Raw genomic sequence first — 26422 nt, 5'->3', positions numbered from 1 at the left:
CCACAAAAAACAGTGCCAAAAATGACCTGAATATGTGAAGCTGCATGTAGAGGGCAAAATCTGCGTGAGAATTTTGTCAATAATATAAACTACATTGATAGACAAAACAGACAACTGCGCTTACCAACACAAACGGTATAGCTTTTGAACTTAGATGGTGATCAAATGGAGGCTACAGTATAGCTGGAGTAGTGGTGTGCTGATGCTTGAAGCATCCGGCAGTGAGGGCTTGAGTGGAGCTGTACAGGGGTTCAGACCACCACTTACTCCCGAAAATGCTGAAGAACACTCCCTGCAAGGATAATGATCTTGTCGGGCAGTGTGGATGGCGAGCGGCTGGGATTAGCGCAGGTAACTAAGCTGTTCTTTAGTATCTTCAGAATCAAGCGGCGGCCTGAACCCCTGTACAGCGCCAGTCAAGCCATCACTGCCGGATGCTTCAAGCATCAGCACATTGCTATTCCAGCCATACTGTAGCCTCCATTTGATCACCATCTTGGGTTAAACCTTTTTAGAGCACTTAACTAGCGGTCCTCTATCTATACCGTTTATGTTGGGAGTCAGTAGTCTGCTTTGTCTATCAACACTACTGATCGGCGTCCGAGCTCACTTTTGGCCAGGACTTTTCATTTTTCTTGTCAGGACCCAAATTTCACCCAAACTTATCCATGGATGCCGAACCACATATATGTCAATAGAGATTTGAACTTGTATGCTGTAAAATGGTTATAGTAAGGGCTAGGGGTCCTGCAAAAAGAATCAAAATGGGGGTAAGAGCAGGACAATTGCCCTGCAAACAAATGTGGATAGGGAAATTATTTAATTGGGTTCTGTCACCATAGCAATTATGGTTGCACAGCAAGTAAATGAAGAAAATACAATTTTTAAGAGTGCCCCCACAGACTGATTTCACAGTTTCTTCACAGGCCAACAATTCTCAAAAATGCCCCATACATAGCCTGTTTTCAGATATTACCCACACAGCCAAGTTAGAAATAATGGAATAGGACTCTACTTTATTTGTTGTTGGTACTGGGTCCATGGGGTCTATGATGATTAAGATGGGAGCCGGTGGAGGTTGACATGAAGGAACTGGAACTAAATGTAGAAGACACATCACTCTACGTGGAGATGTGTGGACACATACTCTTCCACCATGTTGTTGAAACGCTGTCTCCTGCTAATATGGAGCATATCTAATGGAGCTGCTGGATATTGTGACGTTCTGAGGAACGTCCTGTCACCTGTGTGAACCAGAGGAAGGTGTTTTTTTTGGATGCGTAGCAGGCACAGATCGACCACGTCCTCTCCTTGCAGCAGCTGTACCTCCACCACCAGCAGCACTACGTCCCCTAATTAACTGCCTTCTAATGATTTTACATCACAAAAAAAATTGAAAGTAGAGAAGAGGCAGTAGTAGGGCTGTATAGACAATACTAGATTAAACCAGTATGCATCAGGCTAAATTAGAGCAGTAGGCACCAGGCTATATTAGAGTAGTATTGCGCTAAATTGTATTAGAGCAGTATTGTACTAGGCGGTGTTAAAGCTGTTTGCACCAGGCTGTATTAGATCAGTATGCACCATGATATATTAGAGCTGTTTGCACTAGGCGGTATTAGACCTGATTAAACCAGCCAATATTAAAGCAGTATTTCACGGTGCGGTATTAGAGTAGTATTGCACCAGGCTATATTAGAGTTGTTTGCACCAGGCATATTATATGTGTTTAAATCAGCCGGTATTAGAGCTATTTGCACCAGGCGGTATTAGAGGAGATTGAACCAGGCAGTATTCAGGGGCACGCTGGGCTGGGAGGCAGGCGGGCAATTGCCCCCCAGGCTGCTCTCCCAGCTATTGTAGAGGGTCGGCCGCATGCTGCATAATGTCATTATAACACACATGGCCGCACACAGTGAATTGCGTGCGGCCGTGTCTTTTGTACTGTGATGTGCCGGGCACACTGAGACATTAGGGGCAGAGAGTGCTGACTGGCCACATAGTACAGGAGACATGGCCGCATGCAGTTCACAGTGCGCAGCCATTTGTGTTATAATGGCGTCATGCAGCGCGCGCTGCCTCAGTCCAGCTGAGGACCATCAGACAAGGGTTGAGATTACATCCCAGTGGCTAGAAGCTGCCTGGGTAGTGGGCGTGACCGGCTTTGTTAGTGGGCGCGGCCATGTTTCCTCCATCCACTATAATCATGCAGGCTTCGCCCAAACCCCCTCTCCCCCTGCGCCCCCCCTGCACCCCGCCATCTGGAGGTCTTACCTTAGTCCCCCGCTTCTATTATAAAGAACTCCAGGACACCTGGAGTTTCTTACTGTTATCAGCTGTGTTGCTGAGGTCCTGCCCCTTCTGATCACATGGGCATGACGTCACCACAGGTCCTTTAGCCTACAGGGATTTACCATCAACAAGTCTGTGGCCGCACAGGAGAGAAGAAGAGGAGAGAAGCGTCCCCCATCATTAAAAGTAAAAAGCCCCCCAGTATGTGTCTGTGTGTCTGAGTGTATAGGATTGTGTTTCTATGTATGATTATTTGTATGTGAATATTTTCAAATATGTATACGCTTCTATGTGACTTTATCTGTGTATGTGTCTGTGTATATGTGTGTGTATACATCTGTACGCAGGTGTATGTATGTGTATATGGCTGTACGCAGGTATGTGTATACGTCTGTACGCAGGTGTATACAGCTGTACGCAGGTGTGTCTAGGTGTATACGGCTGTACTTAGGTGTGTGTAGGTGTATACAGCTGTATGCTGTGTGTACACATCTCTGTACTGTATGTTTACATGTCCGTTTTTCTGGGGTTATGTATGTGTGTACGATGCCTGTATGTGAGGCTGCGTGCCCACCGTCAGTGTTCACAGCGTTTTGGATTCAGAGTGTTTTCGCTGCATTTTACAGTACAAGCACAGTGGATGGGATTTCTAGAAATCCTATGCCCACTGTGTGGGTACAGCCCACAGCGAAAACTGACCTGTCGTGTGGCTTCCCAAGCCCTGGCATGTCAATTTATTGCTGTGTAGCCACAAGTGTCTCCACAGGGAGAACAGAAGAGAGAGACCGCAGCGGTCTGAACCCTGACGGCACAGGCCGCTGTGGTTCCTGTGGAGAGCACTCGCGGCCCCGCAGGAGAGGACATGTTGTGTCCAGGACACACCATGTCCAGACCGTGGGCACGTAAACGTATAGTTTATTGTGTATGTGTAAAACATATCCATAGGGCACAACACTAAATCTATACTTGTGAGTGCCCACCATCAGCCGTCTTCACGGTCTTGACACAGCATACTTTCTCTGGTGGAGACGCTAGTCTCCTGGGCGGGAGAACTCGCTGTCCTTGCCCACCATCAGCCATCTTCACGGTCTGGAAGCAGCGTACTTTTTCTGGTGGAGACGCTAGGGTCCTGGTCGGGAGATCGTGCTGTCGGTGCACACCATCAGAGTGACTGTCAGCGGATATTCGCACTAGCATCGCTGTCAGAATAAATTGAGATGCTGAGGATAGGAAAGCAGCGCCACAGGTCAGTTTATGGAGCATCTAAAAGAAGCCTAGGGGGCCGGAGATTTCTATAAATCCATCCACTGTGCATCTGCTGTACAACACAGCATTTTGGACTCGGTGAAAACACTTTGCGTCCAAGACGATGCTGACACTGATTGTGGGCATGGGAAATTAACCCCTGCACTGTGACATAGCTATGTCACCAACTTATGGCCTCCTTCACTTGTCTGTGTATGTGGTATGTGTTGTATCCGTTTTTTTCACGGTTACCACGCGTACCCATTATAAACTATGGTGCTGCTTGCATGTCTGTGTGTTTACACAGACTGTGTGTGATCCCAACGGAGACATCTGTTTTTTTTCCCAGCAGCGCACATGACAAAAGCCAATAAAAGTCTATGGGGCTGTGAAAAACACGTATAGCACACAGATGGCATAAGTGTATAGTCAGTGTGCCAGCCGTGTTCCGTACGAGTTTAACATTGAAAATATAGGATAAGCTTTGTAATTGTTGTATACATAGTTAGCTGGGTTATGGTACTGTATGTAGCAAGTGTGGTTTTGCTCCTATATCAATACAGTAAGCTCAGTAACGGCACAATATTTAAGCAGTAAGCTTAGTTCTGGTACTATGTCTATGCAATCAGCTTGTTCTGTTCCCATAGCTATGTAGGAGGCTTGGTGTCCTGTTGCTGTTTCTATGTAGTAGACTGAGTAAGTACGATTTTGTTCCTGTATGGGTACAGCAAGCTCGGTTCTGCTCCTGTATCTGTGTAGTAAGCTTGGTTCTGCACCCTTATCTCTGTAGTAAGCTCAGTTCTGCTTCCATATCTCTGTAGTAAGCTCGGTTCTGCACCCTTATCTCTGTAGTAAGCTCAGTCTGCTTCCATATCTCTGTAGTAAGCTCGGTTCTGCTCCCTTATCTCTGTAGTAGGCTCAGTTCTGCTCCCTTATCTCTGTAGTAATCTCGGTTCTGTTTCCTTATCTCTGTAGTAAGCTTGGTTCTGCTCCCATATCTCTGTAGTAAGCTTGGTTCTGCTCCCATATCTCTGTAGTAAGTTTGGTTCTGCTCCCATATCTCTGTAGTAAGCTTGGTTCTGCTCCCATATCTCTGTAGTAAGCTTGGTTCTGTTCCCATATCTCTGTAGTAAGCTTGGTTCTGCTCCCTTATCTCTGTAGTAAGCTCGGTTCTGCTCCCATACCACTGTAGTAAGCTCGGTTCTGCTCCCTTATCTCTGTAGTAAGCTCAGTTCTGCTCCCTTATCTCTGTAGTAAGCTCGGTTCTGCTCCCATACCTCTGTAGTAAGCTCGGTTCTGCTCCCTTATTTTTGTAGTAAGCTTTGTTCTGCTCCCTTATCTCTTTAGTAAGCTTTGTTCTGCTCCCTTATCTCTGTAGTAAGCTCAGTTCTGCTCCCTTATCTCTCTAGTAAGCTTGGTTCTGCTCCCATATTTTTCTAGTAAGCTTTGTTCTGCTCCCTTATCTCTGTAGTAAGCTTTGTTCTACTCCCTTATCTCTGTAGTAAGCTTTGTTCTGCTCCCTTATCTTTGTAGTAAGCTTTGTTCTGCTCCCTTATCTCTGTAGTAATCTCGGTTCTGTTCCCTTATCTCTGTAGTAAGCTTGGTTCTGCTCCCATATCTCTGTAGTAAGCTTGGTTCTGCTCCCATATCTCTGTAGTAAGCTTGGTTCTGCTCCCATATCTCTGTAGTAAGCTTGGTTCTGCTCCCATATCTCTGTAGTAAGCTTGGTTCTGTTCCCATATCTCTGTAGTAAGCTTGGTTCTGCTCCCTTATCTCTGTAGTAAGCTCGGTTCTGCTCCCATACCACTGTAGTAAGCTCGGTTCTGCTCCCTTATCTCTGTAGTAAGCTCGATTCTGCTCTCATATCTCTGTAGTAAGCTCAGTTCTGCTCCCTTATCTCTGTAGTAAGCTCGGTTCTGCTCCCATACTTCTGTAGTAAGCTCGGTTCTGCTCCCATACCACTGTAGTAAGCTCGGTTCTGCTCCCTTATCTCTGTAGTAAGTTCGGTTCTGCTCCCATATCTCTGTAGTAAGCTCAGTTCTGCTCCCTTATCTCTGTAGTAAGCTCGGCTCTGCTCCCATACCTTTGTAGTAAGCTCAGTTTTGCTCCCTTATCTCTGTAGTAAGTTCGGTTCTGCTCCCATTCCACTGTAGTAAGCTCGGTTCTGCTCCCTTATCTCTGTAGTAAGTTCGGTTCTGCTCCCATATCTCTGTAGTAAGCTCAGTTCTGCTCCCTTATCTCTGTAGTAAGCTCGGCTCTGCTCCCATATCTTTGTAGTAAGCTCAGTTTTGCTCCCTTATCTCTGTAGTAAGTTCGGTTCTGCTCCCATTCCACTGTAGTAAGCTCGGTTCTGCTCCCTTATCTCTGTAGTAAGCTCGGTTCTGCTCCCATACCTTTGTAGTAAGCTTGGTTCTGTTCCCTTATTTCTGCAGTAAGCTCGGCTCTGTTCCTATATCTCTGTAGTAAGCTCCTTGCAGTTCCCATATCTATGTAGTCATCTTGGTTCTGTTGCAGTATCTATTTAAGCAGTAAGCGCGGTTCTCTTCCAATATATATGTACCAGTCTGTTCTTAAACTCTGTTACCACTGCTGCTTTAATGCAGCGGCCAGAGATAAACAGACCAAAGGTGGGCCGACGCAACTTGAGGGCCACTGCCTTATAATTGCCCCCCAGGCTAAAATGTGCCAGCCAGCCCCTGGCAGTGTTACACCAGTATTAGACTAGGTGGTATTGTTGAGGATAAGAATTAAGTAACCAAAAATACTTAATTCAGCCATTTCATAGACTCAAATATATAGTTTAGTTGATGTAACCTAACACATATTTATGAATGTTTTTGCTTCTTACTAACACATATATATGTATACTGCATATTCAGTGATTTTTATTAATACAATATACCAACACATGTAACTTAAAGATGGCTCCTACATCCTGGACAACTCCCAAAGAAGTTGAGGAACAAAGGAAGTTAGAACAACCAATCCAGTAGAGACTATGCAAATTCCTATACATCCTGAATCCAGCCTGCGATACTTGATTGGACTGTATTTTGTCTACACCCTTCACGTCTCTAGAGCTATAAAAAGTTTCAAACAGTAAAGAGAGCCAGAATCTCACTGGCGTCAGTCATGGAGAGAAGGTTCATAATAACCGATTTAAGTCTGTTATTTCTTTCTCATGTGCACACATGACATTATAATCTGAACACGGCAGTCAGACCTTAAGAGACCCATTGTAGTCTCATCTAAACAGTTGGCGCCCAACGTGGGGCCACCGAAAGAATTATTGGCTAAATTTCCCTTCCGGATCCAGGAGGCTGCTTCCAAGTAACCGAGAGTCGCCCGACAATGAGAATTGATCACTCTCAAAAACCACAGGTGAGCTTCATATACATTGTATGTGTTGTTTTGCCTGTGGGTCGGGAGATTTTCGGTGAAAGATCTGGCAATTGATCTTTGAAAGAGATTACACTGCAGGCCTACAGTGTACCTATTTTTCGCCAGTGGCCTAGAAAAAAGGAAGAACTCAGACTCCCTGAGTGCTGGGTGTAGGTCATTAAGTGGGATCTGACTCCTTGTGTGTCACGGAGCTGCAAACAGGGAGACGCAGGGGGCTAGTGAGCAGCAGCTGCCCAGAGCCTCTGCCATAGCACTGTCCACAGGCTCATATGCAGCGGACTGACATCTGTGACTCATTAAGGACAGGAGAAGAAAGCAAGGGGGGTCAACAATTATCCACGGCTGCTTGAGTTAGGCAGAGATGAGGGGGACTGGGAGCTCCAACTTTTCTACAGTGAGAGGCCCGTTTCACACGTCTGTGAAAAACACAGACATTCTTCACTGACGTGTAAAACACGCACATGTCCCTCCGTGTGCCGTGATTCACGGCACACGTGGGTTGTCTAAGTGCAATCTGGGCTCCGTTCTCCGTGGTCCGTGATTGCACATAGAGATTAACTCACCTGTGTCCGCTCCCGCTCTCCTTGGTGCTGAACGCTCCCGTGGTGCAGCATCCGGCTGGCGCTGACCCCCGCAGCAGCTGCTTCCGGGTCGGCTGTGTTGTGCATTCATGAATATGCATGACAGTAATGAGCCGGCTCAGAAGTAGCAGGCAGAACAGGCTGCAGAGAGCGCGTCTGAAGCCGGGTGAGTAAAAATGATTTTTATTTTATATGCACGTTTTTTTCTGGCACGTGTTTCACGGATCACACCACTATGTGGTCCATGGGACATCAGTGATGTCAGAAAAAAATGGACATGTCTCCATGTGGCAATCACGGACACGCGGGTACGCCGCACGGAGACACGTTCAGTGAAAAATCACTGATGTGTGAGCAGACCTATTGATTATAATGGGTCTGCGTATGTCAGTGATTCTGGTACGTAGAAAAAAAAGCACAAACGTACCAGAATCACTGACGTCTGAAACAGGCCAGAACGAGAGATTTTCCAGCTCTGACTCAGTCCTCAAAGGGTTTATTACCTGCAGCTGTTAGAAGAATCAGGCAGAGAGCAGGGGGGTCAGTAAACAAGAGCTGCGAGTGAGAAATTTTTAGTAGCAGAAGCAAGAGACTAGCGCTGCTCACAGCATTTGTGATTAATTAGGAATAGGAGAAGGGGGGCCAGAACAGTGAGGAAGACTGAGTGGATTAAAAGTGGCAGCTGTGAGTAATTAGCAGCAGAGCAAGCAAAGGAGCTGTAGTAATCTGTAGGAAGGACAGAGTGATTTGTTTGGAATATGAACAGAGTAGAAGGGAACTAGCGATCCCCCTGTGTTTATTTAACACTTCCACTGCTGTGTTTAATAACACAAGCGAGGAGGGGAGGGTTCAATTGAATGAAAGTGTTAGAATCAGCCTATTCCCCTGTGTATTCACACAGGCCATTGTTACATTGGAAGCCGGAGACAAGGGACACATGGAGAAAGAGAGATAAAATATCTGTGTGTCGAACACCGAAGGAGGAGCGTTGTCCCATACGTAGACTGGTGGGAAAGGATTCAAATTGGAGTTGGCCAATCCAATTAGAGCACTATGTATACTCTGTTCAAGAAGAGATTAGCTTTTCATATTATTATTATTATTATTATTAATTGCAAGAAGTTGTATAAATTGGTGGGCTACAGTATTATGGACATGGGTAGTGTAAAGAATCTATGATGAGATTGTGGATGGATCAGTTCCTAGATTAGTTCTTAAAACTGCTCGTAACTGGGATCATTCAAACAAAGAGAAACTAGAGCAGATACAGCCCCCACATCTGGAAGGTGGGGGTAGGCAGCTCCTCATGAGTTGCAGAGAAGAAAAGAAAAGAAAACAAAAACTGACCAAGTTTTAAATGTATAGTCATATGAAAAAGTTTGGGCACCCCTATTAATGTTAACCTTTTTTCTTTATAACAATTTGGGTTTTTGCAACAGCTATTTCAGTTTCATATATCTAATAACTGATGGACTGAGTAATATTTCTGGATTGAAATGAGGTTTATTGTACTAACAGAGAATGTACAATCCACATTTAAACAAAATTTGACTGGTGCAAAGGTATGGGCACCTCAACATAAAAGTGACATTAATATTTTGTAGATCCTCCTTTTGCAAAAATAACAGCCTCTAGTCGCTTCCTGTAGCTTTTAATGAGTTCCTGGATCCTGGATGAAGGTATATTTGACCATTCCTGTTAACAAAACAATTCTAGTTCAGTTAAGTTTGATGGTCGCCGAGCATGGACAGCACGCTTCAAATCATCCCACAGATGTTCAATGATATTCAGGTCTGGGGACTAGGACGGCCATTCCAGAACATTTTAATTGTTCCTCTGCATGAATGCCTGAGTAGATTTGGAGCGGTGTTTTGGATCATTGTCTTGCAGAAATATCCATCCCCTGCGTAACTTCAACTTCGTCACTGATTCTTGCACATTATTGTCAAGAATCTGCTGATACTGAGTTGAATCCATGCGACCCTCAACTTTAACAAGATTCCCGGTGCCGGCATTGGCCACACAGCCCCAAAGCATGATGGAACCTCCACCAAATTTTACTGTGGGTAGCAAGTACTTTTCTTGGAATGCCGTGTTTTTTTGCCTCCATGCATAACGCCTTTTTGTATGACCAAACAACTCAATCTTTGTTTCATCAGTCCACAGGACCTTCTTCCAAGATGTAACTGGCTTGTCCAAATATGTTTTTGCATACCTCAGACGACTGTTTGCGGCGTGCTTGCAGAAACGAATTTTTTTGCATCACTCTCCCATACAGCTTCTCCTTGTGCAATGTGTGCTGTATTGTTGACCGATGCACATTGACACAATCTGCAGCAAGATGATGCTGCAGGTCGTTGGAGGTGGTCTGTGGATTGTCCTTAACTGTTCTCACCATTCTTCTTCTCTGCCTTTCTGATATTTTTCTTGGCCTGCCACTTCTGGGCTTAACAAGAACTGTACCTGTGTTCTTCCATTTCCTTACTATGTTCCTCACAGTGGAAACTGACAGTTTAAATCTCTGAAACAATTTTTTGTATCCTTCCCCTGAACAACTATGTTGAATAATCTTTGTTTTTAGATCATTTGAGAGTTGTTTTGAGGAGCCCATGATGCCATTCTTCATAGAAGATTCAAATAGGAGAACAACTTGCAAGTGGCCACCTTTAATAACCTATTCTCATGATTGGATACAAATGCCTATGAAGTTCAAAGCTCAATGAGGTTACAAAACCAATTTAGTGCTTTAGTAAGTCAGTAAAAAGTAGTTAGGAGTGTTCAAATCAAGAAATTGATAAGGGTGCCCATACTTTTGCACTGGTCAAATTTTGTTTAAATGCGGATTGCACATTTTCTGTTGTACAATAAAACTCATTTCAATCCAGAAATATTACTGAGTCCATCAGTTATTAGATATATGAAACTGAAATAGCTGTTGCAAAAACCCAAATTGTTATAAAGAAAAAAGGTTAACATTAATAGGGGTGCCCAAACGTTTTCATATGACTGTACATGTAATTGTGCTAGGTATTCTATCTTAAGAGCACGTTTTGATAATTAGGAGATTTTTGGGGGATTCTTTTAGTCTAGTGAGAATATTGAAAGTTTACAAGTACAAAATTTGTTATTTTGAATGCATAGGAATCATGCATAAATGTAGGCATTTATAGAATAGTAGCCTATAGCAGAGCACATAAATGCATAATAATGTAGACACTCCCCGTAAATACCCAGCTTAGCCAGGCCCCTCTCAATGGTTCTTTGTCCAAAGTTGTCAAAAAACTGAAAAATGGGGCGTGCAATATTATTGGTCCCCTTTAATTTAATACTCTGTAGCGCCACGTTTTGCTGCGATTACAGCTGCACTCGCTGGGGGTATGTGTCCATCAGTTTTGCACATCGAGAGACTGAAATTCATGCTCATTCTTCCTTTGAAAACAGCTGGAGCTGAGTGAGGTTGAATGGAGAGCGTTTGTGAACAGCAGTTTTCAGCTCTTTCCACAGAATCTCGATTGGATTCAGGTCTGGACTTTGACTTGGCCATTCTAACACCTGGATACGTTTATTTGGGAACCATTCCATTGTAGATTTTGCTTTATGTTTGTGATCATTGTCTTGTTGGAAGACAAATCTCCGTCCCAGTCTTAGATCTTTTGCAGACTCCAACAGGTTTTCTTCAAGAATGTTCCTGTATTGGGGGCGTGGCCTGCACGCTGATGGTGATGGCTGCTTGAAGGAGAGCTCTGTGCTGAAGCAGCGTAAACCAGCTCTTATCAGCTCACAGATAACAGGATTACCAGCTACAGGAGGTGTGAGTAACCCCAGCCCCCAGGGATGCCTAAGGGGAGACCTAAAAAAAACTGGCACTCCAGCCAAACTGACAGACTTCTACCCCCGGGATAGGGATCTCTCCTCACCAAGCAAGATGGCGCTGGCTTCCCACTCAGCTTCTTCTTACTCCTCACAAGGAGATACAGGCTGCTTGAGAGGCAGCACAGGCATTCCTCTGACAGAGGAAACAATGCAAGCTCTGCTGAAAACGCTGAGGGCTTCCCTGCAGGCTAATCTCAGAGAAATAGTAAGAGAGCTGAAAGAAGAAATCAGGTCTCTGGGTGATCGCACAGAGCATGTAGAAACTAAAATGGCTGAATTTGCAACATCACATAACAATCTGATAGATGCTAACACAGCTTTGGAAAAGGAGGTGGAGGCACTAAGACTATGTTCACACACTGCGTTTTTTACCTGCGTTTTTGGTCCGTTTTTGCTGCAGAAATTTCTTGAGAAATTCTTGTAACCTTTCTGCAGACATTCCCCAGCAAGACCTATGGCAAAAAAAATTAGCTGTGCGCACACTGCGTTTTTTTCTTAAGAAAATTCTTTCAGTAGATTTTCTTAAGAAAAAGAATGAGCATGTCACTTCTTTTCTGCAGCTAACTGCGTTTTTTGCCATATATAATTGGCACAATAACGCAGGGCGCAACCAGTGGTAAAAACGCACCGAAAACGCACCAAAATGCACCAAAAACGCACCGAAAACGCAGGTGCGTTTTTGGGGCGTTTTTTAACACAGGTGCACTCTTAAGAAATTTCTTAAGAAATTTCTTAAGAAAAATCATTTTTCTAGTGTGAACATAGCCTAAAACTTAAAATCAGTGATATAGAGGACAGATCCCGAAGAAATAACCTAAAAATCAGAGGGATTCCCTCATCAGTAGCAGATAAAGACCTCCAGGAATACTTCCACAAGTTTCTGCAGCTTATACTTCCTGGATGGGACACCAGAGACCTGATAGTGGACAGGATTCATAGTCCCTAAATCCAAAGGCATAGATCCAGCTCTGCCTAAAGATGTCCTGGCTAGACTTCATTTCTATAAAACAAAAGAAGCTGTGCTGCACACACTGAGGGGAAGTCCAGCCCTGCCAGACACTTTCATGGGACTAAAAATCTTCCCAGATCTTTCTGCTGCAACTCTTAATAAAAGAAGAGAATTTGCCCACCTTCCTAAACTCCTTAGAGATCAAGACATCAAGTACAAGTGGGGTTTTCCGGTGAAGATGATAATTTTCAAAGATGGAGGCACTCACATATGTCATACTCCTTCTCAGCTGGGCAAATTGCTGGATGACTGGGGAATAGCCCACCCACCAAACCCTGGTGGGCGAGAAAATCAAAGAGACTCTCCAGACAGTATTAACCCTGAATGGTCAGCAGCTTAGCTGGGACTCCTTCCTGCTTATGGCACCTGCTGTCCCTGCTCCTGTGACACGGGATGTCACGTAGCTCCCCTGATGTTCTCGCCTATGGCGAGCGGTTATACACCGGGCACCCTACTCGGGGCAAACCGGTGTTGTTGGAACTTTTTTGTTTTTGTTCCTCTTCTCACAAATGTTCCTTAATTTTTTTTGGAAATTTCTCTCAATTCCTTGCTGGTCTAGCCCCTCTCATCCCTGATGGCGTTCCTAGGAATTCAACCCCCCCTGCGGCTCCAATATGAGAATTAAGATATTGTCTATTAATGTGAATGGACTCAACTCCCCAGCAAAAAGGTCAATGATGTGGAGAGAGGTGAAGGCATCTAACTGTGATATAGCGTGCATTCAGGAGACCCACCTTCTTTCCACAAATAATAAACGGCTACTTCATCCAAGGTTCCAACACACCTTTTTTGCTAATGACTCAAAAAAAGAGGAAGAGTGGCCATTTTAATAAAGAACTCAGTGGCCTTTAAATTGATAAATGTCAGTTATGGAGCGGATGGAAGATATATTATTTTGTCTTGTTATATCAACAGCATCCCTTATACCTTGGCAACAGTCTACTCCCCAAATTCATCACAATTGACCTTTGCTAGGAAATTTTTCCAAGCATTCAAAGATACTGCCACAGGGGCGGAAATCATCTGTGGAGACTTTAATATACCTGTTATACGCTCCATGGATTGCTCTAACATCAGCATCCCAAATGCTAAGGAACTTAAGCATCTCATCAATGAATTCCATTTTCTTGACATCTGGAGATATTTGCACGCATCAGAAAGAGACTATACATTCTTCTCTTCCAGGCATTGCTCATACAGTAGAATTGATTTTTTTTTTGGTCGACAGCAAATCTATAAGTAATTGTGTGGCAGCTGATATTGGTTTAATTACCTGAACAGATCATGCGCCAATCTCTTTGTCTGTTCAGGGTAGCTTTAATGTTCAAAATTCCCCTAGGTGGAGACTGAATACCAGCTTGCTTGGTAGGCAGAAGGTACATGATAGAAACCACTTATATCCTTAGAAAGAATATTATGATGCTCATATTCCTTAAAAATTCATCTTTATTTGTAGCAAAAAATATTAAAAATTACAGATATGGACAATAGGGTACAGCAAGGAAAGAAGAACTACCACTACGACTCCCATTCATTGGGGGGAAGGAGAGTGGGGGCCAGCAAAATTTCTCATATATAGAGCAGATCTTATTGACCAGGGAGCATAAATGTACATACAATTGTCCTAAATAAAGTATAAGGTCTCTGTACGTGTGGGGTTAGACCAATATCCAGCTTGGTAGGCAGACATCAGGCTGTCAGTATCAATCTCACATTATTTATTAACCTAGTATCACTGTGAGAGATATGGACCAGGTGGAATGTTATATACTATATACTGTTATATACTAGACTCCTGGTGGTCAGTGTTGCTGAATGGTTCCCATTATATATGAGGAGTGCCAGCCATATGGTGATAGTGTGATTTGTGGATAGAAATGGTGATTGAGAGTCAACTGTGCAAACCACTAGGTTAATAAATAATGTGAGATTGATACTGACAGCCTGATGTCTGCCTACCAAGCTGGATATTGGTCTAACCCCACACGTACAGAGACCTTATACTTTATTTAGGACAATTGTATGTACATTTATGCTCCCTGGTCAATAAGATCTGCTCTATATATGAGAAATTTTGCTGGCCCCCACTCTCCTTCCCCCCAATGAATGGGAGTCGTAGTGGTAGTTCTTCTTTCCTTGCTGTACCCTATTGTCCATGTCTGTAATTTTTAATATTTTTTGCTACAAATAAAGATGAATTTTTAAGGAATATGAGCATCATAATATTCTTTCTAAGGATATAAGTGGTTTCTATGATTGATAGGTGCTACCCTGAGTTCTACAAAAAATGTGGTATATGTGGTTATAGAAGGTACATGATGAAGTAGAGTCAGTGTTAACAGAATATTTCAAACTTAATAATAATGGGGAAATTTCTGACGAGACCCTGTGGGCTGCTCATAAAGCAGTAGTCAGGGGGCAGCTCATAAAAATAGCCTCCATCCAAAAACTGCAAAAATACGCAGATATTAAATATATATTAACCCGTATTCATCACCTTGAATCCCTGACTAAAGCCAAAGCAACCCCTAACTTGACTAAAGAAATTGTAACCCAAAGATTCCAACTAAGATCCCTACTCCTGCAAAAATACGAACATAGTCTTAAAAAAAATAGATCGACATTTTATGCTATGGGGGATAGAGTGGGGTCCTTATTGGCAAGAAGGACGAAAAAACGTGAGATGCAATCTAAAATAGAATTCCTCAGGGACCCAAACGGAACAATCACTAGACATCCCATTGAAATAGCAGAAGCATTTGTGAAATACTATGAGGCCCTGTATAATCTAAAATATGATTCCAATACGTCACAGCCGACTCAAGTGGATATACAGGGTTTCCTAGACACCTTGGATCTTCCCCGGGTCTCAGATGAGCAATTAGAGGAACTTAATCTTCCCTTTACTACACATGAAATCCTAGGTGCCATCAAAATGACTAAGTCTAAAGGCCCCGTCACACACAGAGATAAATCTTTGGCAGATCTGTGGTTGCAGTGAAATCAAGGACATATTGTTCCATTTGTACACAGCCACAAACCTGGCACTGATTGTCCACAATTTCACTGGAACCACAGATCTTTCGCAGATTTATCTCTGTGTGTGACAGGGCCTTTACTCTGCCCCGGGCCCCGATGGGCTGCCATACGAATATTACAAACAATTTACATCCACTCTGTCCCCCTTTATGTTAAAAACCTTCAATTTTTGGCAAAATAAAGGGTCAATTTCCCCAGACAACTTAGAAGCGATTATTATCACGCTACCCAAGCCAGGGAAACCTGCAGACACCCCGGGTAATTTTAGGCCCATTTCACTCCTAAATTGTGATGTAAAAATTTATGCCAAACTAGTGGCAGATAGACTTCATAAAGTGATCCCGACCTTAGTGGCTCCAGACCAAGTTGGTTTTGTGACAGGCAGGCAATCTAAGGATGGCACCAGACGGATGCTTGACTTGATTGGACTGGTGGAGATATCGGGTGAACCCAGTGCATTCCTGTCTCTTGATGCTGAAAAAGCCTTTGACAGGGTGCACTGGGGATACCTGGAGAGAGTTCTAACAACATTCGGGTTCTTGGGGAAAGTCAAGTCATCCATTCTAGCCCTTTATTCTTACCCAAATGCGTCAGTGTTGGCATCGGGGTTTCTGTCATCTAAATTTCAAATAAGTAATGGCACCCGCCAGTGGAGTCCATTGTCTCCCACTATTTTTGCTTTAGTGGTAGAACTTCTGGCGGAAGCTATACGAAAAAACATAGCCATTTCTGGTATAAGAGTTGGGGAATTTGAACATAAACTTGGTTTATACGCAGACGATGTGATAATTTCCTGTTCTAACCCTGCAGTGTCGATTCCAGCAGTGGTGAACACATTATTGAACTTTTCTAAAGTGTCGTATTATAAGCTTAATGCGGCAAAGTCTTTGATACTGCCGTTTAATGTACCGGTGGAGGCCAGGAGTGCGCTGGAGGGGGCCTTTCAATTCAAATGGTGCGACAGGGGGATACCTTATTTGGGTATTAAGCTGACACCATCGCAGATGTTAATTAAAGAAAATTTGGAACCTCTGACCCAAAATTTCGAAAAGGAATTGGGAAGGTATGAAAAAATATCATTGTCCTGGATGGCCAGGATACAGTCCTTTTAAAATGGTTTTCTTACCCAAAATATTGTATGTGCTCAGATGCCTTCCCATCAAAATTTCTCACAAAACCCTGATGAAACTTCAATCGTTGACTAACAAATTTGTCTGGGGTAATAAAAGGGCTAGGGTTGCAGGTAAAGTGTTATACCCCCCATATGACTTAGGGGGATTGGGCACCCCAAACATAACGGCATATTATAAAGCCTTACTAATTGAATCACTAAAGGAATGGTGGCGTCCAGGTAATTCACATAGATGGGCTCAGATTGAAAATTTCCTGTCCCGCCAGGGCTCGGTCAGAAGAATGATGGAAGCAGAATATTTGAGCCGTTCACGGTTCTCCCCGTGTGTTCCCACCATGTCAGCCTCCCTGGAGGTCTGGCGAAATGACTTGATTCATAAGATTCAGATTCCTCTTTCAGAGATTTCCCTCAAGTCGTTGGAATCTCAAATCCCCTTTTTGAATCTGGCCAGGTGGGAGGGATCGGGCATTACAGTGCTGGCGGATCTATACTCTGATTTGGGTGTTAACCCCTTTAATGAAATAGTACGGGAACACCCCTCTTTAAAGGGCTGTTTCTATCAACACATCCAAATTAGTAATTTTCTGGCTTCTAAATTTCCTCCAAAGTCGAATCCTCTGTTACCTACAACAAAGGCTTTGGTATTTAAAAAGATAATTAAATCCAAAGGTATCTCCTCGACATACAAATGGCTCAATAACCCCCCCGAAGAGCAAAAATCTCCTTATATGAATAAATGGGACGTGGAGTTGAGTGTCTCTACCTCTCCTTCAAACTGGCACACGGCATCAGCAAATATCCAAAAATATTCCAAGTGTATAAATCATCTGGAGCAACTGAAAAAAGTACAACTGCGATGGTATCGGTCCCCAGCCAACTTAGCACAGTTCCTCCCAAATTATTCGCCACATTGTTGGAAGGGCTGCCTCCAATGGGGTACTCTTGGTCACTGCTGGTGGGCTTGTCCCAAGGTTTTCTCGTTCTGGTTGGAGGTGTTTGGCCTGATGGGTGAGCTGACAGGCAATCCTATTAATCCGAATCCAGGTCTGGCAGTGCTAAACGTGGGTATAGAGGAGTTCTCTTGGGAATCCAGGGGTTTATTAGTTCACATTCTAGTTGCTGCCAGATATTGCATAAGTTTGCATTGGAAATCCCCAAAGACACCTACATTAGTTGAACTATATAACTGAATTAATCTCCAATGCCAATACGAGTTCTGTCTGGCTCACTCCATCCGCGCCAAAAACAAAATACTTCAGATTTGGGACACGTGGCTAAACTCTGTATATGCATCCCCTGTCAGGCATCTGTCTCCAGGGCAAACTGTTGATAATTAAAAATGGGTCAAATAGGGTCAAAGAGAGTGTTACGCAGGGAGTTTACCCGTACCACATGTCAATATTCAAGGTGTTTAAATCTCTGTTTTTGTTACTGCTCGGGCTACCCCGAAACGCCATCTAATTCCCTCCCTCCCCCCTCCCCCTCCCTGGTTGCCTCTAGCAGCCATCCCTGGTTCTCCCCCTCCCCCCCACCTCTCTCTCCCCTCCCTTTTCTTATATTCCTTTCTTACTCTCTGGTTCTGGTTGTTTGGAACCCTCGTTTTGAGGATTAAAGAGTAAATTGGTAGGTTGACTCTATACGTATTGGGTATTGATTAACCTAAAAAAGTTGCAACTTGCATCAGACATGATTGTTGGTGGTGTGACAGGAAATGTGGATCATAATCAAAGGTGATACTACCACGTGTTACAGCGTTGTTCTCTTTGTGTATTATTGCCAATGATACCTGAATTTCTCCTTTTTGTAATGTAACTTCCTACAATAAAATTGATTGGATTAAAAAAAAAATAACTTAGAACCTAGAAAAGTTAATTTATTTCAGTAATTCAATTCAAAAAGAGAAATGCATATATTATATAGAGTCATTACACACAGTGATCTATTTCAAGTGTTTATTTCTGTTTATGTTGATGATTATGGCTTACAGCCAATGAAAACCCAGAAGCCATTGTCTCAGAAAATTAGAATATTATCTAAGACCAACTGAAAAAATGATATTAAAATAAGAAATGTTGGCCTACTGAAAAGTCTGTACAGTAAATGCCCTCAATACTTGGTCGGGGCTCCTTTTGCATGAATTACTGCATCAATGCAGCGTGGCATGGAGACGATCAGCCAGTGACACTGCTGAGGTGTTATGGAAGCCCAAGTTGCTTTGATAACAGCCTTCAGCTCGTTTGCATTGTTGTGTCTGGTGTCTCTCATCTTCCTTTTGACAATACCCCATAGATTCTCTATGTGGTTTAGGTCAGGCGAGTTTGCTGGCCAATCAAGCACAGTGATACTATGCTGGAAAATGACATTTCCATCTTCAAAAAGCTTGTCGCTAGGGGGCACCATGAAGTGCTCTAAAATTTCCTAGTAGACAGCTGCGCTGACTTTGGTCTTCATAAAACACACTGGACCTACACCAGCAGATGACATGGCTCACCAAACCATCACTAATTGTGGAAACTTCACACTAGACCTCAAGCAGCTTGGATTGTGGCCTCTCCACTCTTCCTCCAGACTCTGGAACCAGATTTTCAAATAAAATGCAAAATTTACTTTAATCTGAAAATGACACCTCGGACCACTGAGCAACAGTCCAGTTCTTTTTCTCCTTGGCCCAGGTAAGACGCTTCTGGCGTTATCTATTGGTCATGAGTGGCTTGACAGAAGGAATGTGACACTTGTAGCCCATGTCCTGGATATGTCTTGTGTGGTGGCTCTTGAAGCCCTGACTCCAGTAGCTGTCCTTTCCTTGTGAATCTCCCCCAAATTTTTGAATGGCTTTAGCAATCCTAGTAAGGCTGGTTAACCAGGTTGTGGTTGCTTGTGCACCTTTTTCTATCACACGTTTTCCTTCCACTCAACTTTCCATTAATATGCTTGGATACAGCACTCTGTGAACAGACAGCTTCATTAGCAATGACTTTTTGTGGCTTACCCTCCTTGTGGAGTGTGTCAGTGACTACCTTCTGGACATCTGTCAAGTCAGTAGTCTTCCCATGATTGTGTAACTGAACCAGACTAAAGGTCCACTTTAAATGCTTAGAAAACCTTTGTAGGTGTTTTGTGGTAATTTTTCTAATTTTCAGAGATAATTTGACTTTTGGCTTTTCATTGGCTGTAAGCCATAATCATCAACATTAACAGAAATAAACACGTGAAATAGATCCCTCTGTGTGTAATGACTCTATATAATATATGCATTTTCCTTTTTGTATTGAATTACTGAAATTTATTAACTTTTTGATGATATTCTAATTTAAGATGCACTTGTACACGTGCACACAGTACTGTCTACACTGTGCAATGTATATATATATATATATATATATATATATATATATATATACCCTGCTGTATTCCCTGTATAATTTTAATACACCTGTGCCTCCAATTACAGACAACTACTTAATATGTAATGCCGTACACCAAAGACAGAATGAATCTAGTAGCTATATCCACGGGACAACTTGTACAGATCTTTCATCATATGGACCCACGCTCAACAATTTTGGGGAGGACAAATTACTTCCTAGCTCACAACTTTAGTTGATATTTTATTTTGTTCTAATTAGCAACCTTATTTTTATTACTTAATCAGTGATACAGCCGTCATTTTCCATCTAGGTGCTTTCTAGATATTCATTTATTGGTAGCAGTTTAATCAGGTCGCTGCTTTTAAGCAGTTGTCTTTGGTGCCTCTGTAGCTTGGCAAGGGGCTGTAGTTGGGGGTGATGTGCTGTTCTCTGATGCCCCATTTGCTACATGAAAGTTGTGTTCCTGGCTGCGTTTATGTGCTGGTGTCTTGTTAGCGATACTCCCATGCAGGACCATGTTATCGATGGCTTCGGCTGGCCAGGATCCAATGTTAACCCATTCCTACAATTAGCCCACTAGTTCTCTTTAAACAACGTAGTGTTGCTTAATAGTTATTCGGCAACGACCATATACACAAGATAGCGGGCACACAACTTCCTAGTCATTTTAGTAACACAGTGCATCGCTAGGCACAACTTCTCCACCTTGATCATGGTTATTTCTCTCCTCATGGGTCTTGGTCATTTCTGCACAACTCAGCCTAGCAGTACAATCCATGAAAGTCGTTATTTCCTCCCGTGCTGGTTTCACGTATGATTCTGTGGCGCCCCTGAGGCTTCGGTCGCCACAGGGTACTGCACCTCAGTTAAGGTGCAGTATCCATCTCAGATAAGGGGGGGTTAATCATCGGTGTTTCCACATTTCACCTCACATACAGTCAGGTGATTCCCACTGGGGAGCTGTCTTGTGGCAGACCGGGGGGTGGCCATGAAGAAGCATGGGACTTTCCAGTTGCTAGGGCACCGCTAGGGGGCGGGCACCACAGGGGCTAGGAGGAGGCGTAACACACTCACAAACTCAGACAAGTCGGGACCATAGTTCTGACAAGACACCTCTGGAACTCTTCAATCTACACAGGGCTCGGGGCTTGTAGCGGGAGCTCAGCCAGGGTTCCTAACTTACACTGGGAACATCCTAGATCAAGGACAGTCTCTCTTCTCTTCTTCAACACCGGTGATGGCCCCTCACTTGCTTGGGATTGACCGGAGCCCATCACGGCGGTGACCGGTATTACTGGGCTGGCAACAGAAGCTGTGAGTAAAGAGACACCTTGAACCCGCAGAGACTGTTTTGGCTTGTTCTTTACCGGCATCGCCGCCCCAGTGCTTTGGCACCGACGGCCATCACTCCCTCTACCTCCATCATCCACCCGGGGCCCGCTCCGCCTGTGGGGAGCAACACCATCCCGGCTGCCATAACACCGGCCCTGGCGAGGAACCCTGCAGTGTCAGCTAATCCTTCGCCACATACCATAGGTGGCATCACGACAAACCATCCTCAACAATCCCTCCTAATTCTGTACTGGAACTGGGCAAGGCCACCCGTGACACTGCGAGACTTGACCCGCAATGGCCCGGCAACGAGTAGGTTAACCATCTGCCCCGTGGGGCACTACAAATTTCCTCCTAGAGGAAGAGGAAGAGGATTTGCCACTACGGCCTGACCCGAGCTTAGGAAATGCCCACCGGGACACTCACTTTGGCTAACGCACTATTCCATTTTGGCCTGGTAGCTTCATAAGCTGTAAGCTACTCAGGGCCTTGCCAGTATACATCCTTTGGTCGGTTATTGAACCTGACGCTGTCCTTCATCATGTGTCCAGGTCAGTTCCTTCTGATAATGCTTCTCTAGCTGTAGGGGCACACAACTTATGAGGCTCCACTATGCACTCAGACCAGAGATTAGATATGCTACTGTCACAGGCTGGACCCTCTCTGAGAAGTCTGAAACCTTCTCTGACTCTATTCGAGAAGGAAACTGCCTCTTTTCCTAAATGCTATACTCTCTGTGAGGTAGCGTGGTCGGCTGCGCAGCAGAAGACACGGGATCCAGGCACCAAGGGTCACAGCACATGGTTTAATATCCAAACAAAAGTCCACAACAGTACACATGTGCCTCTCCGGCAGAGAACTCAGGGAGTTGTGTTCACTCCCTCACACTCGGCACCACCGCCCTTGTTCCTGTTTCCTTTTAACCCTTCTTTCAGCTTGTAGGGAAACAGCATTAACCCCTGAGTGGAGTTACTTTCTATCATGGAGTGAGCACAACCGGGGCGATACATACCGGCCGTCATAGATAACCCCAGTCACAGTCTCACATCTCTTACTGTGGGCAATATATCAAACAGAAGTGGTTTCTCCATCAAACCGTGCTCCACCTTATAACTCAATAAACATGTTAGCTTAAGTCCTCCTTATGGAAACAGAGGTGATGGGTGCACGGGGCATAGGAAAAGAAAATCTAGACCAATATGCAAGGAGTAGAAAGCCACGACATACACCATCCAATATTCCAAGATGCTTTATTTCATGTTAAGTGCAAATAAAAATAGCGGGGAGAGAGCTCGGTGCAGGCCCCCTAAAGACAGACGACGGTCGTTTCGCACCTCTTAGTGCTTCAGCGGGTCCTCTCACTACTCTGACTGACTGTACACTGTCTGCCCCTCCCACCTGGTCAACTAGTGGACTGGACTGGCTCCACCTCTAGGCGGCCATCCATTGGGGAAAACTGGGATTACATGGAGTGTTTGTGTGTGACCATTACTTGTCTTCCGGGGCCCTAGGGTGTAGACCCTGCATCCTGGTGAGGATGCAGAACCTTGTAGCTCCCTGATGGCTTCAGGGGTGCTATATGCCCCCTTGGTTAATTCCAGCACGTCCTCGGGCTGTGTGTGTGAAACTGATTACACTCAGGGGTGTAACAATCGCGGACACAGGGGTCGCAATTGCGACTGGGCCCGGGGCTTTAAAGGGCCCGTCCTGGACCTCAGTACTTGGTTCAGCTTGATGTGAAAAAGAGTACCACATCCAGCTGACATGTATTGCAGCACTGATCCCAGTCTGGACCCTGTGTTGCAAACTGCGGCGGAGCATGGTGACTGCAGCCGACTCTGGGGATAACACATGTCCCGGCTGCTTAAAAAATGCATATGCACTTCTCTCTCCTCCCATAATCCCGCCCACCTCTTTCCACTGAAGCCGGTGCTGAGAGGTGGGCGGGATTATGGGCGGGAGAGCAGTAATAGCAGCACAGTGATCACCCGGCCCCCGGCGATTGTTGCTGGTATTAAAGAGAGCGATTTCACTGTTCTCCTGCCCACCTGGAAGACAGTGGATCCCCCGCTGGGCCCTGGCTTTGACAGTTTCTCCCGCAGCATACAGCACAGACGCTCTATGTTCCATGTAAGTTCTGCCCCTCCCGTCCATCAGAAGAGGGGACAAAGCTGATCATTGCCTCCTCCTCAGCAAAGCTAGCCCCATCCACATGATTAAGCCCCTCCCACCGGCACGACGCTGCTATGGAGTTTCAGGCCTGTGCAGTGGGTGCTGCAGAAATATGAGAGACTTCTGAGGAGATTGTATCCCTCGCTCCTGGATGTCATCGCTCTGTAGTCAGCACTAGCAGAAGAGGAGGCTTCAGAGGACACAATGTGACCTGAAGGGAGTACTGGAGCTCCCAGAATGATGTCTCTAGCCTCACTACCCTATTGTATCCTCCTACTTGCCCCTCACAGCTGTACTCTCCTGCCCCCTCCCCCACAGCTGCACTCTCTTGCCCCAATCCGCACTCCTCTCTTTTCTCCTTCACCTAGCCTCCTATTTGCCCCTCACAGTTGCACTCTCCTTCCCCCTCACCCACTGTCCTTAGCTGATGGGGCCTCATTGCTGTCAGACATCCAACTTTCATATTTCTTTGTGTAGACAGTGTGTTTAAAAATGCAGACATATATAGTATATAACAAATATATAACAAATATAGTGTGTGTGTATGTCTGCATTTGTGTGAATAAGTGACTGTGTACATGCAACAGTTTAATGATAAAATTCAGACATTAAAAAGCATAAATAATACTAAAAGCACCAAAAAAAAACACTTAAGGCCCTGTGCGCACGCTGCGTTTTTTGCCTCGGATTTGCCGCGCTTTTGCTGCATGAATTGCTGCAGAAAATGTTCATAACCTTGTTGCAGTCCTTCCCCAGCAAAACTTATGGTAAAAAAAAAAAAGTGAGCGCACACTTTTTTTTTTTTCACTACAGGTTTTGCTGCAGAATTTCTCCAGCAAAAAGAATGTGCATGTCACCCACCCGCGGCAAAACCGCACCAAACCGCTGTAAAACAGCATGCGGATTCCGGTGCTTTTTTTTGCGTTTTTTTGCCGCAGGTACGGAATTCTTTCACAGGGTGCGGAATTTTCTTAAGAAAATTCCATTTTCTACTGTGCACATAGCCTAAAAATGGCAAAACTCGTGTTCCATTAAAAAAACAACTACCATTTTTATATGCAAAATGAATAAATCTATAATGTTATTTTTAGCACAAATATGTACAGAAAAAAAAAAGGGAATGGGGCCTTATACAAGGATGGGAACCTAAACGAGGATGGGGGACAAAGATACAAGCATGGGATGGGAAAACTGGATGCTGATGGAATAAGGCCCCTTTCACACTGCGTTTTGCCTTACAATCAGTGGTTCCGTCGGGGCATCCGTCCGAACTTCCCCTCCCCCACCCTGCAAAACGTGTTTCGGACGCATGCGCTGACAGGGCCATTGAGTGTAATGGAGCACACTACATTACGTAGTCGACTATGTTCGGGTGTCCATCTGCAGAAAACGTATATTCACGAAAATGGTACAAAACAGAGCACACGCTAATGTAGTCTGTTCCATTATAGTCAATAGCCAAGGGTAAGTATCCTGTTCATGTCGCCAGGTTTCGGGGTGTGCCGCCCCTGTGCCAGCAGCCGGCGCTGCTCGGATCCGGGCCTTCTGGGGTGGTGGCTCGAGGGTCTCCGGACCCGGGGGTCTCGAGGACACGCCAAATAAAAAGGGGGACGTAGATGTACGGGCTAGGCCGTATTAAGTTCATTACGCCACACACGGTGCGTGGTGAATTGGGACACCACCGCTGCAGTTATGGGGCGCCCGGGGGGAATGTTGTGCAGCAAGTTGTTAACCCCTCCGTGGGCAGGGATGGTGGTCCCGGGGCCCGGTGGCTCGGTGCGGGGGATAGCGACCGCAGAGAGTACTGGTGTACTCACTGTTAGTAAAACACACGAGTCTCTGATAAACAAAGGTGATGGTGGCCGATGCCGCGTCCGGTTGCATTCAGGGTCCCCCCCCCAGCTGGTGGTCTCTATCTTTTGTCCTCTGCACTGTTTTAAGTAGAAATGACTTACCAGTTTGAAACGTAGGAGTCCGCTCCCGGCTGGATGTGGCCTAAGGAGCCGTGCCCGCAGACGTTGGCCCGTGGGATCTATGGGCCCTGGCGGTGACCTCTTATCCCTAATCGGTGGGCTGTTGACTTCTATAAGGGACTTTGGGTGGGACAGGACCTCTAGTCCTGGCCTCAATCGGTTAATTAACTAGTCTGCTTGGTTCCGGTTTCTGGCTTCAGGGTCCGAGTACCCCCCTTGTGCTACGGTTTCCGGGTCGGTTTCCCGTGTCGGTACCGGCGGGCTACAATCCTGTCCCGGTCCACCTCGGTTCCACCAAGCCGTCTTCCCGTCTCCTGTTGATGGAGACCACCGTCTGCCACCTAGCCAGTGGCACCAGGGCTCCTACCCTGGTACTGTTCAATCTGGACCTCTCCTGCTGGAGCTACACCTCGCTCCAGCCCACGCTCCTCTCCAACTTGAACTCTAAAACTTATCTACTTGCTTTCCCGCCCGGCTGTCTAGACCCCTCGGTGGGCATGTTCCAACTGCCTGGTCACGCCCACTGGTGTGTCTATCTTTCCCTAAGTGGGTGACTAGGGTTTCAGGTCGGCTGTGTGTTTCCTAATGAGCGAAGGTGTTATGCGGGGGCCTAACTGTGACTACCTGTTTTTGCCAGGGCGTCACACATGCGTCCAAAACACGTTTTGCAGGATGTGGGAGGGGCGCTTTGGACAGATGCCCTGACGGGACCACTGAACGTAAGGCAAAACGCAGTGTGAAAGTAGCCTATGGCTCTTTCCCTCGGGACCAAGCTTCTGCATGCTTTGCTATACATTTGTCCCTGAACCCCGCTTTCCCATGCTCCACTAAACATTTTTCCCTCAACATCCAGCTTGTCCATGTTCTATAACACATCTTTCCCTCAGCGTGCAGCTTTCCCATGCTCTGCTATACATTTTTCCTTCAGTACCCAGCTTTCCCATGCTCTGATATCAAGGGTAAGCTGAGGGCTGAGGTAAAGATGTAAAGCAGAACATCGGAAA

At 45.0% G+C, this 26422-nt stretch overlaps 1 protein-coding gene across 1 annotated transcript in view; it reads left to right on the top strand.

The window, feature by feature from the left end:
• Positions 1 to 26422, top strand: part of LOC142313023 (uncharacterized) — a 203665-nt gene that overhangs the window by 43918 nt on the left and 133325 nt on the right. The window lies entirely within an intron of this gene.

Source organism: Anomaloglossus baeobatrachus, chromosome 5 (assembly GCF_048569485.1).
Source record: "Anomaloglossus baeobatrachus isolate aAnoBae1 chromosome 5, aAnoBae1.hap1, whole genome shotgun sequence".
In the NCBI taxonomy this organism is placed as follows: Eukaryota; Metazoa; Chordata; class Amphibia; order Anura; family Aromobatidae; genus Anomaloglossus; species Anomaloglossus baeobatrachus.
The sequence above is the reverse complement of the archived record's forward strand: the minus strand, read 5'-3'. Positions and strand labels throughout refer to the sequence as shown.